This window comes from Anguilla rostrata, chromosome 15 (genome assembly GCF_018555375.3).
Source record: "Anguilla rostrata isolate EN2019 chromosome 15, ASM1855537v3, whole genome shotgun sequence".
In the NCBI taxonomy this organism is placed as follows: domain Eukaryota; kingdom Metazoa; phylum Chordata; class Actinopteri; order Anguilliformes; family Anguillidae; genus Anguilla; species Anguilla rostrata.
This window is the reverse complement of record NC_057947.1, coordinates 12,960,166-12,968,314: the sequence shown is the minus strand read 5'-3', so window position 1 is coordinate 12,968,314 and position 8,149 is coordinate 12,960,166.

Sequence of the window (8,149 nt, the reverse complement as noted above, 5' to 3'; positions counted from 1 at the left end):
AAGGTAAGGTAAAGGTAAAGGTAAAGGTAAAGGTAAAGGTAAAGGTAAAGGTAAAGGTAAAGGTAAAGGTAAAGGTAAAGGTAAAGGATTGAGTTGCGATATTGGATTGTTGTGGCTATAAAATTAGCACAACAGTCTTTAGCTTTTTTAGATTGTTGGCAACAAGTAGTGCCACAATCTAAGCTCAGTATTCTTTCTTTAGGGTGTTACTTTTTCAGCCTCGGTTCGAGGTCTGTTTTTTGAGTTGCCCGTTTTCTGCTCCGGCAGTTTGTTTTATTTTCATACTCCTTAAGCTTAGTTTTTTTTACCCAGTACGTGGGTTGTGTAGAGCTTTTCTTTGGGATACTCTCCCTAAGGAGTATTGTTTTCCTTTCCCTTGTCTCTTGAGACTTTATGGCTATTTTACCTCTGGTTAATAGCTTAAAGAACCCCCTGTTCAGTCGTGGTTGGTCTCCCAAAACTCCCACTCCTTCACAGGTACACTTTGCTAAACATTTCCTGAAACCTTACTATTGCAATTATTTAAATCATAGCATCACCTGCACCTATTTAAGTGCAATTAAACAGTCGTGTGCGGTACACTAAAACAGCATTACATAACACACTCGACTCATACATTTTTCATCGGGAAAAAGTGGGAATTGGCCTGCTCACTCAGGTGTTTCTAAGTACAGGAATGGTTGGGGCAAATGTGATTGGAATGGATAAGAGAACAGCCCTGCTGTGATTGGCCTGGGGGTTGTGTTTAGCCACAGTTTTGAAGATATGGACAGATTTGGTTCAAAGCAAAATGACTCCACAGATTTCTCTCAAAATAAGTACAGGTCAAACTTCTGCCCCACCCCCCCTCTGTCTCTCTCTCTCTCATATCACAAACTCCTGACCACTTCCCTCGGTTCACAGAAATACATTTAAGCTTCATAATTTGCTTCAAGCTTTTGTGATTTATTCTACTGAGAAATGCTGTTTTTTAAAAATGTATATCTTAGGTGGGAGGAAGCAAGCTGGAGCAGAAGCCAGCCTTTGCTGGTCTCTAATTTAGCCCCATTAGGATTTAGAGGAACGGCCAATTACACGCCTCATAGATGAGGTCCTCGCTGTCACCAAGGCAACCCTGTGTCATGGTGTGCAGTGCAGAAGGCCCAGACTGATGCTCTGCTCTAATTAAAACTTCTGTGCTGGAGAAGAGCAGTGAACTTAGCTACCATTTTTAAAAAATCCTTCTTAAATTTGAGACAGTTTCCGGCCTGATTGCAGTCCTCAGTTTACCTTCTGTGTACTTGGCAATGGGGCAGCTGTTATGTGCTTTTCAAAACTTAGAGTGCAGAATGAGATAATTAGATACAGTATGGTAAGTTAAGGACCTGATGCTTTATCTAATTATCTGCTTTCTTCCTTTCACCTTGGTGGCCAACATAACAAAGCTATGAATGTTTCTGCCCTGTTAGAATAAAGAATAAACAAAAGCCTGAATGAATGAATGATTAACTTAAAGTTTTTTTTAATTTATTTTTTTTTTTTGCTTCCTTGTATGCACATCCAGATTTACTAGAGCCTACATCTTATTTTTCCTTACCAAAAATCTGTCTGTAAAATAACTGCATCTTCTGATCAACAAATAGTCACTACCACACACCAAATCTATATTCCCTCTAGCCCCCCACACACGCTCGTACGCATAGCCTTTGCTTTGGGAAGGAAGATTAAAAGTTTTTCAATGGTAGTCATATACTTAAACATCACACACTGTGGAAAATCTGCAGGCAACCTACATACAAATACACTTTGAAAAGCTCCTGCATTGCAAGCATATATATAGTGAGCTCCATAATGTTTGGGACAAAGTCATATTTTTTCTTGATTTTGCTCTGTATTCCATAATTTTACATTCGTGATCAACCAATTCATAAGTCGTTAAAGTGCAGATTCTCAGTTTTCATTACAGGGTATTTTAATACGTCTTGGTTTCACCATATAGAAATAACAGTGTTTTTATACATAGCCTTCCCACTTCAGGGTGCCATAATGTTTGTGACGAATGGCTTCACAGGTGTCTCTGATTAGTTTGGTATATTCAATTGTTTCTTTACTGCAAGTATAAGAGAGCTTTCAGTATCTAGTCTTGATTCTAGGCTTTTGATTGCTGTTGGAGAGTGTTACTGGGATTTGTCAGCATAAGGACCAGAGCTGTGCCAATGAAAGTGCAGAAAGGCATTATGGGGCTGAGAAATGTCAAAAACATAGGCCAGACCTTAGGCTTACCAAATTCAACTGTGTGAAACATCATTAAGAAGAAAAAGTCTCTGTGTCAGGGCTCCTTAGAGCTCGCAATGATGACTGCACTTGGTCTTATCTGGGCTTTTAAAGAGCCCGAGAGAGAAGCCAGATTTGTATTTATTTTTAATTTATGCGTACAGGCTCTATATTACTGCTAAACAAAGAAGGACCTTTCATCTTGGTCTTCAGGTTGTGCTCTTATTATTATTATTTTTGTCATTATTTTCTAATGCTTTATAGAGCATGACTAAAGTGGAATTAGTGAGATTATAATTCATTCCCACGGAAATAAAAGACACAAGAACAAGGCAATTTTTTCCATTTGCATTGTTTTGCATTCCTGGAGCTAATATTTTTGCATATATGAATATAAATCAGCAAATTAGCTCTTTGGCACAGTGATTAAAGAACACTAATGAGAGGTTAATGTGTTGTGACGATGGGACGTAAGTCTTCAAAAACCCCGCTGAAGAGAGGGGAAATTAGCCGCTGGACTCATTCTAGTGCTCCTCCAGGGTCAGTGGAGTGGAGCCATGTGATGGGGAGTGGGACTGGGTGTGCCGTTAGCAGGGCTAAACTCACCAGCTCTTCTGATGAGCCCCATCATGGCTTCTTTAACAGAGGGCTGGATGGATCCACATTTAGTGAGTGAGTGGTGCATGTTACCTGAGAGAAAGTGTGTGAGAATAAAGAATAAACTGAAATTGGATTTAATATTACATTGTCATTATTATTTCTCTTTTTCATTGGTTCTTCTTTATGTGGGCAAGTGTAGAGGGTGTTTGTCATAATATTGTCCTGCTCTAAAATATTTTGGTGGCAATAAGTATCTAATATCATGCCATTAAGGTGTGTAAATCTTTCAATGCTTTCGCTCCTAGGCCTTTATTAACTAGGGCATGTTTCCCATACACATGCATTTCTGTTCTGGACCCCAGGGAGCCTTACTTCATCTACCCCGAGCATGGCATATTAGAGTTTACCCCAAGGTTCAATAGAGGCCACATTACACTCTAGGCCTGGTGTCTGTAACAGTGCACTAACAACCTTGTGTCAGAGCAGCTTTGTGGTGTCCTAGAAATACTAACAGTTTACCCTTGTGATGTCATAAGACAGGGGTTCCAAAACTGTGGGTTGTGACCCCGTGTGGGGTCACCTGATTTGAGGATAGGGTCACCTGAAAATTTGGATGAAAAAAGTGTCTCTTTAAAATATGTGAATGTAGGCAAATTTATGAATATTCATTATGGGGTTGAATCCCCATTATATTGACACTGCGGAGATGCAACTGTGTGATATTAAAGGGCACAAATACCACATTCTTATACCGCTTTTGTTAAGGAAAACAAGATGGCACATACATTCCCATGGCAGAGCCATCTCTGGGCCTCACCCACCCATAGTTTAAAACCTGCAGGCAGCCGAGGCACTAAGTCCTGTTTAGATTAGCCAGTGCTGCCTTTGCTTAACCAACACTCATTTTCCCAGGAAAGGAACATTGATTATCTCATTTACTCTGCTCTGTTGAATGGACCAACACGGGCAAATACAGTTCATGATAAAACCCTTGTGGACAGGCTCTTGGTGTCTATGTTTGTGGCGCTGTATGTGTGTGTGTGTGTGTGTGTGTTTGTCTGAGTAATGTTGGCAGAAATGGTAACACCTTCATAATGAGCTGCAGGTATGACCATGTACTGACCAATCAGGATCTCGACTTCATAGCTTTTAAATGAACATCTGCAGGCCTTCTCAATATAACTAGCACTAGTTCTATTGCACCTGGGTAGCAGGGTGTAATTTTAGACTTTCAGAGGTGTGGCTGTTTCACCTGTCTCAGGCATTTAATTTGACCTTCACCTGTGTCTATTCGGGCATTGATTGGTCTCAGGTAAATACAGGTGTAGGAAGGGATCACAAAGTGCACCATGTTGGTGCTGAAGCTTACAGACATGCAAGCTATCTATTTTGCCACTCAGTGTTTAATATGGGCTGTTCTAACTGTTTTTCTAAATGGGTTTCTATACAGATTATGAAGAACTGCCGGCTTTTGTCACAGGCCCTAAATATGAAGCAAGTGTTGAGTAAGTATTGAGTAAAAGCAGAGTAAGTTTTGAATATGTATCCCCATGCCAGTCTCCTCTCTGCCAGTACCCCTCTTGAGTATGCATTCCTATGCTATTGCTGATCTAGGATCAGTGTTGCCTTTTTAGCTTATAATGGATAAGGTTGGGATACAATCAAGTAAAACCTGATCCTAAATCAGTGCTGCTGCTCTGAGACTCTCTGAGAATACAGGCCCAGATCATTCCTGCGAGCTTCATGAAAACAGACCCTGCTACCCTCATAAAATTCAATATGATAATACTGCAGGAGTGGGCAGGTTCTCTGATCATTATAATAACCTCCATCTTAACATTTATTTGGTTAGGAGATGCAGTCAGCACTCGCTGTTGAATCAGGAAGGGAAGTGGGGGTGCACTGAGGGAGGGGAACTGGAGGGGTTAGGGGCAGGAGGAAAATGCTAACCAACATCACAACCTGTTGTTTTGTCATGTTGGGTGTATGGCAATCAGACAAGAAACTATGAATTAAATGAGAGCCAAGGAGAGCATCTTGATATCCCGACTTTCACTTCTCTAAGACCTTATGTCTCAGAATTGATGTCTGTAGAAGAATGATGTCTCTGGAAGTTAATTCCCTTGGATGGATTTGCACCCTTGGGTGTCCCTGAGTGAGCGGTAATTAAATTCTCATCAGAGGCGCGTAACTGTGGGAACAGGCTCCTCTGGCTGTTTACCCAGCAGCAGCTGAGCCAGGCCCTGCCCATGAGAAACCTGTCATTGCAATCACTCTCTCCCAGTGAGACGCAGGTAAAAATATCTCGGGTTAATTAGCGGGTGAAAATATCCCGGGTGCATATGCAGCGCTAGTGGCGGAGGTGGGGTTGGGGGTGGGGGTGGTGGTGGGGGGGTGGTTGGGTTGAAATTTGGAATGTAACCAATGAACTGAATTCTCAACGGGGGGTATGGGCAGTGTGTGCTAAAGGATTATTGTGCATGGAGGTAGTGAATTTTAGTTTTCCCGCGGTGTTCTTCCATGTGTACATGAACATGATGCTACATCTGTGTGCAATGCCCTTGGGTGGGGGTCTTGCCTCAGGTGGAAAGAGTGTGTAAAGCAGGCAGGTATATTTAAGGGTTGCTTATCTGACATTTTACCTGTTACCTGCAGCAGATAAGGGGGTGGCGGGGGGCATTGTGCCCAAAAGACGATATGCTTTGGTGGTGATCTGGATAAGGCCTTGGCGTGAGACAGGATGATTCCAGAGAGTTCTATGGGAGGAGCTACCACACACAGCCCCGGGAGATAGGGGGTGGGGCGGATCTGTACACAGTGGTGATTTTTCAGTCTCTGCAGCTGCTAAAAACACGCATCTTCCATCCTTCATTGGCATATAAGCACCTGAAGATGTCTCCAATTTTTAAAAGCTTTTTTATTTTAAACAGAGGAGGGAGGGGGAGTGCTTCAGAAGAGGAAGTCGAGACTCTTCAAAGTTTGTTGACCAATTCAGAGGCAGTCAAGGGGTCACATGGGTCAGTGGCTTTGAGGCAGTGCAAGGCTGAAGATACAGAAGAACAGAGCAGAAATTCATAGCTGAGAAAGAAAGAGGGGTGGAAGAAGCCTGGTGGCAGGGTGGAAGAGAGATTGACAGGTTCTCATCTTTCTCCAATAAAAGAATGAAAGGTGTCTAAAGAGCAGGAATGGAAACTGCCTCAGCACTCAAAAAGAAGCAGCATGAAATACCATTAAAAATCACCTTCAAGCTCCAATCCTGGGGTGTTTTTCAGGAGGGATAGGAGCAGAGGATGGGATGTTTTTCGTAAGAGTAGAATGGGAGGGTGGTGTGCTGATTTTAATTTCCCTCCTCTCTCTCAGTGGAACTGTGGGCAGGGTGTGTGTATGTGCATGTGTGTGTGTGTGAGTCAATGCACATGATCGTGGAGGGCATGGGTCATAGAGGGAGAGATAAAGACAGTTTGAGTGGTTTAGAGGGGAGAAGAGCAGATGAGAACGGGGCAGAGGGAGAAAGAGGGAAAGATGGAGGAAGAAAGAGGAGACAGAGGGATAGATAGATAGATTGGGACAGGTGAGACTGATAGTCAGACTGGCTTCACTTGAAGTTCACAGCTTCCAGTGAAACCCCTGCAGTCAGCATGCTATTTTGGTGTAGGTAAGCTCTGGCTAAACAGAAGATGAATAAGCACAGACTTTTCTTCCAGTCTGGGGACCATAGTTCTGGTGCACTAATGGTAGAGAGCACACTTCAGATACACACATACACAAAGTCACAGCCTGGTTCCACGCTTTGACATCCTCGGGACACACAGCTGCTCACGTGTCTGTTACAACAGCAAATTTGGCATGACACGCCCGTATTGCATGGCACTGTGGAACATACACACACGCGGGCATGCTCACACACGTTCATGCTCGCGCACATGCACGTGTAGTCTTGCTCACAGCTTCTACAGTGCAGTGATTGTGAAGTCTAAACAGCTCATGTTCTGGTTTACACGCAGACACGTTCACAGTAATGGAAAAACGTAGCAGTCATTTTAAACATTAAGCGCATACGAATTAGCTTAGAGTCCAAATGTTAGTAAGTCAGAAAAAAGCTATGGTGACAAGTCCAGGAATGTTTGTCCAAGCATCCACAAATTTGTGGATTTAAAAAAAGGTACAAAACAAACATGCGGTTAAAATAATGACCAAAGCAAGCAGCAGCAGCAGCAGAGAGATAAAGAGGCAGGGGGCGGCAGCGTGAGTAAACTTTAACGCTAATGACTCAATAAAAATGTGGAAGAAAGGGGCCAGCCTAAGGTAGAAAGGGAGAGCAAATAGCAGATCCACCGAGACGAGCGCGTCTGGTGCATCAGCGGCTACGCTTCCTCTGCCGCCCCCGTTACCATGGGGACCGGGTGGGTGTGGATTACACCGTGGGGGGCCGTGAGGCTGGCGGAGATCAGAGGACCCGTCACTCTTTATTCTGAATTGGTGCCCCTGGCTGCCACCACAGCCCCCCCCTCAGAAAAACCGCCTTTTGTTTTATTCTCCAAGACCCGAAGTCCCTGGTGATCCTGCAGCGCTACCAGAGACCATGCGCACATCTGTGATTAAAGTCATAATTAACCGCCCCCCTTACCTGATCGCAAGCTCCCCACCCCCCCCCCCAGATGAGGACCCCTCCCGAGTGACATGGTCATAAGGCATTCCTGAGCAATGCAGGCTTTCTCTCCTGTTATTTGTGGTTTTTGTGATCATCTGTATTTCTCTTTATACAGTTTGTAAAGATATTTCTTTTTGTAAAATAGCCCTAAAAAATTCACTGATTTGCCATGTAAAGCACTTAAATATATTCACTGTAAAATGGACACACTATATAATGAAATATATTATGACGATGATGATGATGATGATGATTATTATTGTTATTATTACTGCTCTGAGAAGCTGGATTGGAGCAGTGAAACAGGGTAGACTGAAAGGATGAGAGAACCATAATTGCAATTTATATCCCGCTGTTTCTCGAGACACCCCCCTCTCCAGGGATAGAACCGCGTTTGATCCCAAAGCCCCCCTCCACCCGAACTACGGCAGCAATATGATGAAGTCTGAAGGATGAGGGGGGAGGAGGATTTAATATTCGGGGGAGGAAAGCTGAGATGAGAGAGACCTCCCCACCCCGTACCTTCAGTTTCACAGCTTTAATGAGATTTTTATTTCACCCCAAAGTACGGAGACACACAGGAGCATTTCTGAGCCCTGCACCGCACACAATGAGCCACCCTGAATATTTACTCACAGCGCCTTC